This window comes from Mytilus edulis, chromosome 6, assembly GCF_963676685.1.
Source record: "Mytilus edulis chromosome 6, xbMytEdul2.2, whole genome shotgun sequence".
Lineage (NCBI taxonomy): Eukaryota > Metazoa > Mollusca > Bivalvia > Mytilida > Mytilidae > Mytilus > Mytilus edulis.
Window position 1 is genome coordinate 37,282,946 of NC_092349.1, and position 9,643 is coordinate 37,292,588.

Sequence of the window (9,643 nt, forward strand, 5' to 3'; positions counted from 1 at the left end):
AATTGAAATTGCACCCATGACCTTTGACACCGATTTAAAAACAATTGCATCTAATTGCTTTTGACAACTGGGATATTTAAAAGTACACATTCTTAGCTTTCCAGTGATATATAATTTTACCGTATGTTAGATAGGTTTATTAAACAATGTAAATTTGTCTCTCATATCACTCGCCATAATAGCTTCCTTGTTAGCGGCAAACCTCTATAAAGATAATCATGATAGGAAATACAGGCGCGGGAATATCGTATTAATTGGAAGTGCAAATTTTCTAATGTTTTAGGCGAAGTTTGAAAAGTAAAGTCGACCGATTATAATATTTTTTTGAAAACATAAAATCATAGGTATTGACAATATAAATCAATAGAAGTTGTTATAAAACTCGAATTATGGCTTGGGTTTTGATATTTCTTTACTTTATCAACTGCCAAATGCTTTTGTCCAGTTCAACAAGACATGTAATGTGAACTCATACTTGCAGCACATTTATGACTTCTTGTATTAGGGAGCAACATTTGACATGAAGGTGAAGTAGGGTTACAAGGGGGGGGGGGGGGGGGGGAACGGAGGGTTTGATTTTCAGTCTGAATTTTTCATGCAAAACGCGATCAATGTTATTTAGTTTTTCAAATTATATTTTTTTTAAAAACCAACAATATAAGGTAAGGGGGAAATGTAACTTCAGAATATTTTGTTTTGTCATCTGCTAGACCAGAATATTTTTTCCACCCAAATTTGGGATCAGAATATTTTCTAGAAACAAATTACTCTCCCCCCTTTTTCCCCTTTTAAAGTCAAATGGTTGTTCCCTTTCCATGCTCACTATTAATTTTAGCTTCTGGTGCATCATATATTGAACTGTAAATTTGAACAATTATTTCAACTGCTTTAATTGATCTCCATTGAAAAGCTATATGGTAGATGCATTTCCTCCTTCACAGGACATGACCTATAACTAGCAACACGTAGGGTGTCTTGCAAGAAGCAGGAACTGCTCATCATCCCAGAAAACATGTGTTCACCTTCCGTTTTTTGTAGGGGCTAGAGCTATTCTTTGGTGTGTGTACATTCTACTTTTTTGTGTTATATGATGGTTGTCTGTATTATATATCAGTCGATTTGGTGTTCTCATTTTTTTCTTTGTCTTTTTGGAACCTTGTGTATAATAAGATGTGGTTAGAGAGGCATTTATACAGTTCTACATCCAAGTCATTATTTGTTTACAACTAATACAGGTCAGAGCAAAGCTTTCATTCTACACAATACATTTTCCTACACCAAACAGCAAGCTATAAAGGACCCCAAAATGACTATGTAAAACAATTCAAACCGAAAAACCTTCTAATATATACATATACAAACGGAAAAATACCTATGAACCACAACAAAACAATGAATAGTTTGTTCCGCCGGCAAACGGGAATGCAGTCGAAGGCAACATGTCTCCTTCTGCATACTTTATTCTAATAACGTGAGAACTAACATCGGCATTTTTTTTTCATTTAAGAAATCTGTGTGAATGCTAAAAATAGTTTAAAGGGCTGCACTTGACGTTGACTAAAACGCTAATGCGATCGCTTTTTATCGTCTTAATGTTTATAAATGAAAATGACGCGGGGGATAGCTTAAATGATTACTTTTCCGGATGCGGAAAGCGGGAATTTTAACCAAAAAGTCTGCGGACGGGTCCGTCTTACAAGAAATTAAATTGGTGTGGTCTCATAGGAGGACATAGGAAAGTTTCCTTAAATCTTAAATGCATGCAGTTGTATTCTTCCTACCCTCTACCCCTCCCCCGTCTATTCCTAGTTATATAATTAACAAAAACTAACTACTGTGCTTGTTATATTCTTCTGCTTGTCTTTAAAAATATATTATATGAGAGAGGTTATTAATCATATTAAACCACTTGTAATCAGTAGTATAAAATAATGTTGATTGTTCTGCCCCTTGTAGGCAATACAATTATTTTTTTGTTGACTCATATTCATATTTCGAAAACAATCACACACCTAATCTAATGGGCATTTAAAAAGTCAAGGAGTGAATGTATATGTTCAAACTCTTTTCTGTCATTTTATAGAACAAAAAAAAAACGATGGACCTATGTCAATTTGACCTGCTCTGATACCATATCTGGCCTTAAATTTTACTTGATTTCATTTTTGTTAACCACCGAGATTTTGTGTATCGATAGGTAATCGGAAATCAAATAGGGACTATATGTGTACTACTTATTGCGGACCTGTTTCTGTATTGTTATTAGTTGAATTTATGATTTAAAAAATCATCAAAGATCCATCGAAACAACATCTAATACCAAAATTCAATCACACTTTTAAATCAGGATCCTGCTTAACTGACTTTATATGAATCTAATACGAACAATAAACACCGCTGTTAGATTAATGTTGTTATCTACATCTTCAAGCTTAAGGGGAAGCTTCATAACAAAATTATGGTAAAAGAGATTGCTTTTCAATTCCTATTGTAAATATCCATTTTTTCATGTTGATGCTTCCTTGTCACCATCGTATGGTGTTTATATATCTCAACTTGTTCGATTCGCTCGTTAATGTAACAACGTATTTGGTTTAAACGAGAATTATTACACCAGTGTTTTCAAAATTACAAACGAGTGAAAATAATTACAAAGTTTTATCATCGGTTAACGTACACCATTCGTAAATAACAATCAACATGAAGACATCTTATACGTTCAGGTATTTCACATCTAATTTTATATGGTAATATTATATACATTGCACAAAAATGTCGACATTTACTTCAAAATTAACAAAACCGTTAACAAGACTTATTCAGAAGGGATAACGTTACAATACAGTTGTCATTACAGATTGCATGTTTTGGAATTAATATTGATTTACTCTAAGGGTCTTTGCATCGGAAATAAACATATTTATTTTAAAACCAGTTGTTGGCATAATACGAGTCAAGTTATTCTCATATATTGTATGATGGTTTGATACAAAACACATCATGGGGGGGGGGGGGGGGGGGGGGGGGGGGGGGATTGTGCTTGATTTTTTATAGGATGAAGACATAATCTTACAATGAATTTAATTGAAATTCGGAGTTGGCATGTAAGTTAATGCTTGCATTGTTGTCTTTTTGCGTTATTTCTTTTGTCTACTTTTTTTTATCAACGGACTTGAACTTCTTTAAAACTTAATTGTACTGTGTGTATTGTTGTGTGTTTGTTATTCTGCACTGACTAGGTGTATAGTGCGAAGGTTGACACCTCACAACATATGTTTAACGCATGTTTGTGCCTTTCCCAAGTCAGGAGCCTCTGTCCTTTGGTAATCTTGTATAAATTTTTAATTTTACTTCATTTAATAGTATATAATTTGGGGTTTAGTTTGACGTCCATTTTCACTGAATTAGGACACATTTATGTTAAGGGTCCAGCTAAAGCCCGCCTCTGAGTACGGGATTTTCACGCTGTGTTGAAGATCCATTGGTGACCTAAGTCTATTATCTGCTTTGGTCGGATTGTTGTCTCTTACTCAATCTCCATATCCATTTTTAATTTAATAACTCTGGAAAAGCAGATCTGAGATTCTAAATTTGAAAACAAATTTCCTTTCAAAAAACAGTTTTTTACTTTATAAAATTGATTCAAGTATACTTGAAACCGAGTGTTACGTGCATGTGAACTTTTTATTTTTTTTAATTCTAGAAAGCCTTTTTTTGAAATTTTAGTCGATAGCTATGATGCTTCGACCAGTCAAAACAATAATGTTAAACAATCTAACATCTTGATTTAAAAAGTTGCATCTTACCAATCGCTCTAGATTAATAAATAAATAATTAGCAAGGAAATCATGATAGGAGATGCAAGGTCTGGAATATCATACAAACTGGTAAACATAAACTTTATATGCAGGCCCTGCTAGGTTGTTGCTACATAGAAACGGAATGTTCATAATTGAAAATCTATATATCAATATATAGCTTACGTAGAAAAGTTTTTGTCTGATACAATTGAGAAAGGGAATGGGGAATGTGTCAAAGCGACAACAACCCGACCATAGAGCAGACATCAGCCGAAGGCCACTAACCCTTATTGTCAATGTCTAGATAAAAAGCACAAAGGCAATATTGCGAATCATTTCTTATTTTAGATCAGACTGGATGAATATAAACAATTTAAAGACAAGGTGTCTGTGCATTCAAGAACTTAGTCTTATACTACTGAAAAAGTAAGTTGTCGTTCTTAAATATTTTTTAATATTTTCGAATCAGAATCTCTTCAAATTGGTAACTTTTTTTCTAATCAGATCGATGAAACATGATTGACAGTAATGGGCAGTGATTTACAACCGAGAAATCGCCAAAAAAATTAAATGAAAACGTTAATCGAAAACACTATGTTAATTAGGTGAAACAGCAGCTGGCAGATGCATAAAAGGTGCGTTTTCAACAAAAACGAGCATTTACAATAGATCTAATTTATTTTCAAAAAAGACATCAAGAATTGTAGTGTGCATCAAATAAGTTAATTATAGAGAACTACACATCATATTTCATCATCGGAATTGATTCTTGACCACTTTTCTTCTTTTCTTCTATTTTTTTGGCTACAAGTTGAAATTTAGAAATGATTAGTGTATGAATCGACTGATGTTTTTTTCTTACCTTTCATTTTCAAAACTGCGTCTAACTATAATTTCAAACGAAGTAAACAACACTATGACACGAACTGATTTCCAAATTTATAATATTCATACTTCAGAATTCATTCTATTCTTCTACACTGACAAGTATAAGAAGTCTATTTTATCTAGGTTCTTTACCAAGGCAGAAAAAGATGAATGTTACTATTATTTAAATCCTTAACAAGGACCATTGTCTTCTCCTTACGTTTTTTCATTTACATTGCGTCATAACCAGTTGTAGCTATTATGAAATAACGGCAACATCATCTATGTCGCAAATGAAAACAATTGTTACAAATGACATAGACATGAAACAATCGGTGAGTTACCCAGATGAAGAAATTTAAATGGAAGCCAAAATGGAGCAGGAATCAAACAGGGTTCCATCAGAATGTGTATAAAACCAATTTTAAAAGACATTGTGTCAAAATCAGTTGTTTTATGATGCAGAGTTGGTTGCATCATGTATATCGAGCCTCAAAAGACATCAACATACTAGACTAAGCTAATTCAAATAACGTGTTAAATATTTTAATCGCATTCACTGTTTCAAAGTTCAACGTTTACGAGTTCTTATCAACTGAACTCTCAAATAAGTCTCAAAATGAAACTGTGCGACCAAATACATCATGCAACCATATAAAATGTGATCCTCTATTTCAATTCCAAATTAGCAGAAAGATCAGTTTCATTTTTCAACATTATACCAAAAAGTCTAAGTTCGTTATGCGGTGAGATGACACGTACAACCCGCAGCGAAAGCTGAAACAATTTAATAAAATACAATGCAGGGTTTTGCTTTTAACCCAGCCCCTACTCTTACCCTCCCTCAAAAAATAGTTTCAAATTAATATTTTTCATTTCGATCATCGAATATATTCATGGTGTTGATTAATTGGTGATTTGGCCTAAGTTGAAGCTAAACAAAATGTGTACAAGTTCAGTGAGAATGTACCTATAATGTTTACCATTAAAACAAATATTTATACATATAAAAACAAAGTTTAAATAGCATAATAAAAATAAAATTCGGTTAAAACATTATGACAGACAGATGTTACAGTATTAAATTTCAATTTACTCTTATCCGTTTATTTAATTAAATTTGCACAATTGAACATTGATCAAATCAAAATGAATAACAACAATATATGTGCTGTTCTTTAAATTTGATCTAGTGCTTTCCTTAATATACCAGTTTTGTGGCAAGAAATAGTGCATATCATACCACGTCTTCTCATATATATATCTTTTCCTTTATATTTCCTTCCTCACCTTTGTTATTGATATGACAAAATGTTGAGTAGCAAATCCGACTACCATGCATAATACTGGGAAGAGTCATTATGATTAAACCTCATTCTACCTTACCGCAATCACACGGAATCCTTGCAAATATCAATATGCATTACCTGCGCCTGCATCTTCTCTTTTATGTGAGCTGTTTACACAGACAACCGTTTCTGATCTATCAGAACATGTCTTGCCTGTAATAATTAAATAAAGAAAAAGAAGTAATGGACTTCAACAAAGGATACAAAAACAATGTACTTTGTTTTTTTGTTGAATTTACGCTACAACCAAAAACGTCTCAAGATATTATTGCATGCATTGAAGATTCATACGATTCAAAAGTTTAATAGGTCAAAGCATTCAAACATGTATGTTGTTTTTACGTATTAAATGCATAACCTATGAATTCACGATTTCTCAAAAACACCATTTGAATAAGATATAGAAAAACAAAAAGAATGCTTGATTTGACCCATAACTCTAAGGTAAGATCATACTGATGGGAAGTATTCTTTCTGTAATTATATAGGTTTGTAAAAGACTTGAACGGGTGAATTATGTGAGTATGAAGCGGGGAAATGGGCATCAATTTACACTTCCACATCTCCATAGATCACAATATGAAGCGTAAATATTCTGAAGTTGAAAAAAATATGCAAGAGAGAAGCGCATTATCATAATGACAGTTTTTCTTGAAATTTTACTATAGGTCCAAAACGTTTTATAGTTTACAATTAGAACTAGTTGCACACAGTTAACGCGTAAACCGATACCAATATTGGTATCAATATTGAAAATAACTTATACATATTGAAAAAACGCTTACACATATACTTACAAGAAGTTCTGAATCCTTCGCGTACGCTGATAGTTTTCGTATTACTGATGAGAACCAACGATGAACATGTCAGAAGAAACGTAAGTACACAACTTATACAAGGGATTTGATAAACATCATCTGCAAAAAGCAATTGTACATGATGTAATGGTTATATTTTGCGGAGAGATACAACCAGTCCATTTGCAAAGACAATATAAAGACAACGAAAAAAAGTAAAATCACGAAAATACTGGAATCAGAGGAAAATTCAATCGCAAAGTCCCAAATCACTTAGCAAAATTAAATGACAAAACACATCAAACGAGTGGACAACAACTGTCATATTTCTGACTTGATAATAAGTAAAAAGACTTGGAAAACACTACTAGTATATCGTAGATGCATGATTTATTTGAACTAGATGTCAGTAACTTTGAATACTCTCAGATCAGTACTTTGTGTCTTTTTGTTGTTGAATATACAAGTACCCGGCCACGTTCACTTTGTGTTTTTTTTGTTAAATGTATGTTATTTGTATCCATCTGAGTAAAGCATTTTTCAACTGGTGTTTATAGTTCGTTCTTATGATGTAATGTGACATCCCTGTCCAAGTTTAGGGAAAGGGGTTGGGATCCCGGTAACATGTTAACCCCGCCACATTCTATAAGTGCCTGTCCAAAGTCAGGACCCTGTATTTCAGAGGTTGCCGTTTGATGATGTGTTACATAGTTGTTTTTCTTTCATTTTTGTACATACTTTAGGCCGTTAGTTTTCTTGTTTTAATTGACATTTGTCATTTCGGGGCCTTTTATAGCTGACTATGCGGTATGGGCTTTGCTCATTGTTAAACGCTGTACGTAGACCTATAGTTGTTATGTTTTGTGTTATTTAGTCTCTGGTGGAAATTTGTTTCATTGGTAATCATACCTCATCTTCTTTTTTTATATAATTTTATATATAGCACAAATTAAGACATTCATTTAATACAAAAGATAATAAAAGTATGGAACAAATAACATTGAATATCGAAATCGAAGCCACTTATAATTTGTAAGACAATATTATGGACAAGAAAAAAAAATCCTCAAAACTCAACAACACATTAAACATGTTAAAGAGAATATTCATGATTGAGCAACTGAACTCGTATAACACGTTGAAGTGTGTCATAATTATTTATATGGAAGAACAAAAGGTAGGGTAAACATAATTTTCTGCAAAAATAGCAAGACTTGATTCCTATTTTATCGATCACTTTAAAATGTGATATTATTTTTGCATACAATGGGGTTAATAAACGGACTGCAGCTAATTAGTATTGTCAATTAAAACTCAATAATGAATCTAGATATAAACTGACTAAATCACTGTTTAATTATAGAAAAAAATATTCTACTGTAATTGCACGAAGCAAGTAAAATGAATTGTTACGGTGTATGCGAAATGCAAAACAACACACGATAACCATCAAATGTGTCAGGTTATTTTTTTTATGTCTTAAATGACTTTTAATTCAGTCTGAGTGTCTTTTGGATCGATTCTTCAATCCAAAAGTACCTACATATATATCGGGATATTTACTTTCAGAAGTCTAGTGTAATATCAATTCCATAAAATGCGTAAATGTATTATATGAATCATCAGTTTAATATTTATTAATAAAATATGATACGGATCTGTTCACAAGTCTTGAATAAGTTGTGTGATGAACACTTTGGAACAGTGTCGGAAAAGACAGGTATTTTTCCGTGAGGTTAATTTCTGACAAATACATTAGGTTAATAGTTTTCTTCAATGGAAATTTGATATAATATGGTGTATTTATTTTATTAATATGATATTTTGTGAATTGAGATGGTAAAGGTTAATAACCACTTATTAACCATCAATAGTTTGTTAGCAGAGGTTTGCAATACCACAAATCTATGTTTCACATGTTTCAGTCACGTTGATAAATGAACAGTGCATTGTAGCTACCTATTTTTAAAAACGTTAGAATAGAACACGATGTCGATCCTACCGTTACCAGTGTGGCTTAAATTGGTCTCCGACGTTCCCAAAATGTTCTTTTTAGACGATCTACAATTGATAATAAAAAACATGATAAAAAAACATTTCACGATTGTCATTCGGTACATGTATATTGATAAGTATAATCGTTGAAGAATTATTAATGGCCAAATATGATACTGGATTGAGAAAGATCAAGTAAAGAATCACGAAGGACATCTTATCGACAAGATATGGTTTGATTAGACCAAAAGTTTTCAAAAATTGGAATATTTGAAAAAAATAAAATCCGGTTCGTGAAAAGTACCCTTTTTTATTATTATGTAAAATTCAAAAAAAACAAAACCAAAAATTCAAAACAGAAAGTCACTTATCATCATTAATACAAAGTAATAAATTTAACGGTACCAATTTTCTTGCACCAGATGCGCATTTCGACAATACATGTCCCTTAAGTGATGCTCGTGGCCAATATATTTGAAATACAAAGCTTATATAAAAGATGAAGAGCTATAATCCAGAAGGTCCAAAAAGTATAGCCAAATCCGTGAAAGGAATCAGAGCTTTGCATGAGTGAGATGCATTCCTTAATTCATAATAATTTCTAATATTTTGAAACAGCAAATTTTGATAACACAAAAAGTCCGTATTTTCATGGCAGTACCGAAGTACTGGCTATTGGCCTGGTTATACCCTCGGGTATGAAAAAGCCCGTACCAAGTCAGGAATATGACAGATCTTATCCATTTGTTTGATATGTCTGAACTTTTGATTTTGCGATTTGATTATGACTTATATCTGGAAGTTGACTTTAAGGGTCGGTTGAAAACAAAACATT

At 32.4% G+C, this 9,643-nt stretch overlaps 1 long non-coding RNA gene across 1 annotated transcript; it reads right to left on the minus strand.

The window, feature by feature from the left end:
• Positions 1-6,093: 6,093 nt before the first annotated feature.
• On the minus strand, positions 6,094-8,876 carry LOC139529058 (uncharacterized). Its single transcript, XR_011665742.1, has 3 exons — positions 8,773-8,876; positions 6,814-6,933; positions 6,094-6,169 (listed from the first exon to the last, which is right to left on the minus strand). It is a non-coding gene; the product is annotated as an uncharacterized lncRNA (long non-coding RNA).
• Positions 8,877-9,643: the final 767 nt, after the last annotated feature.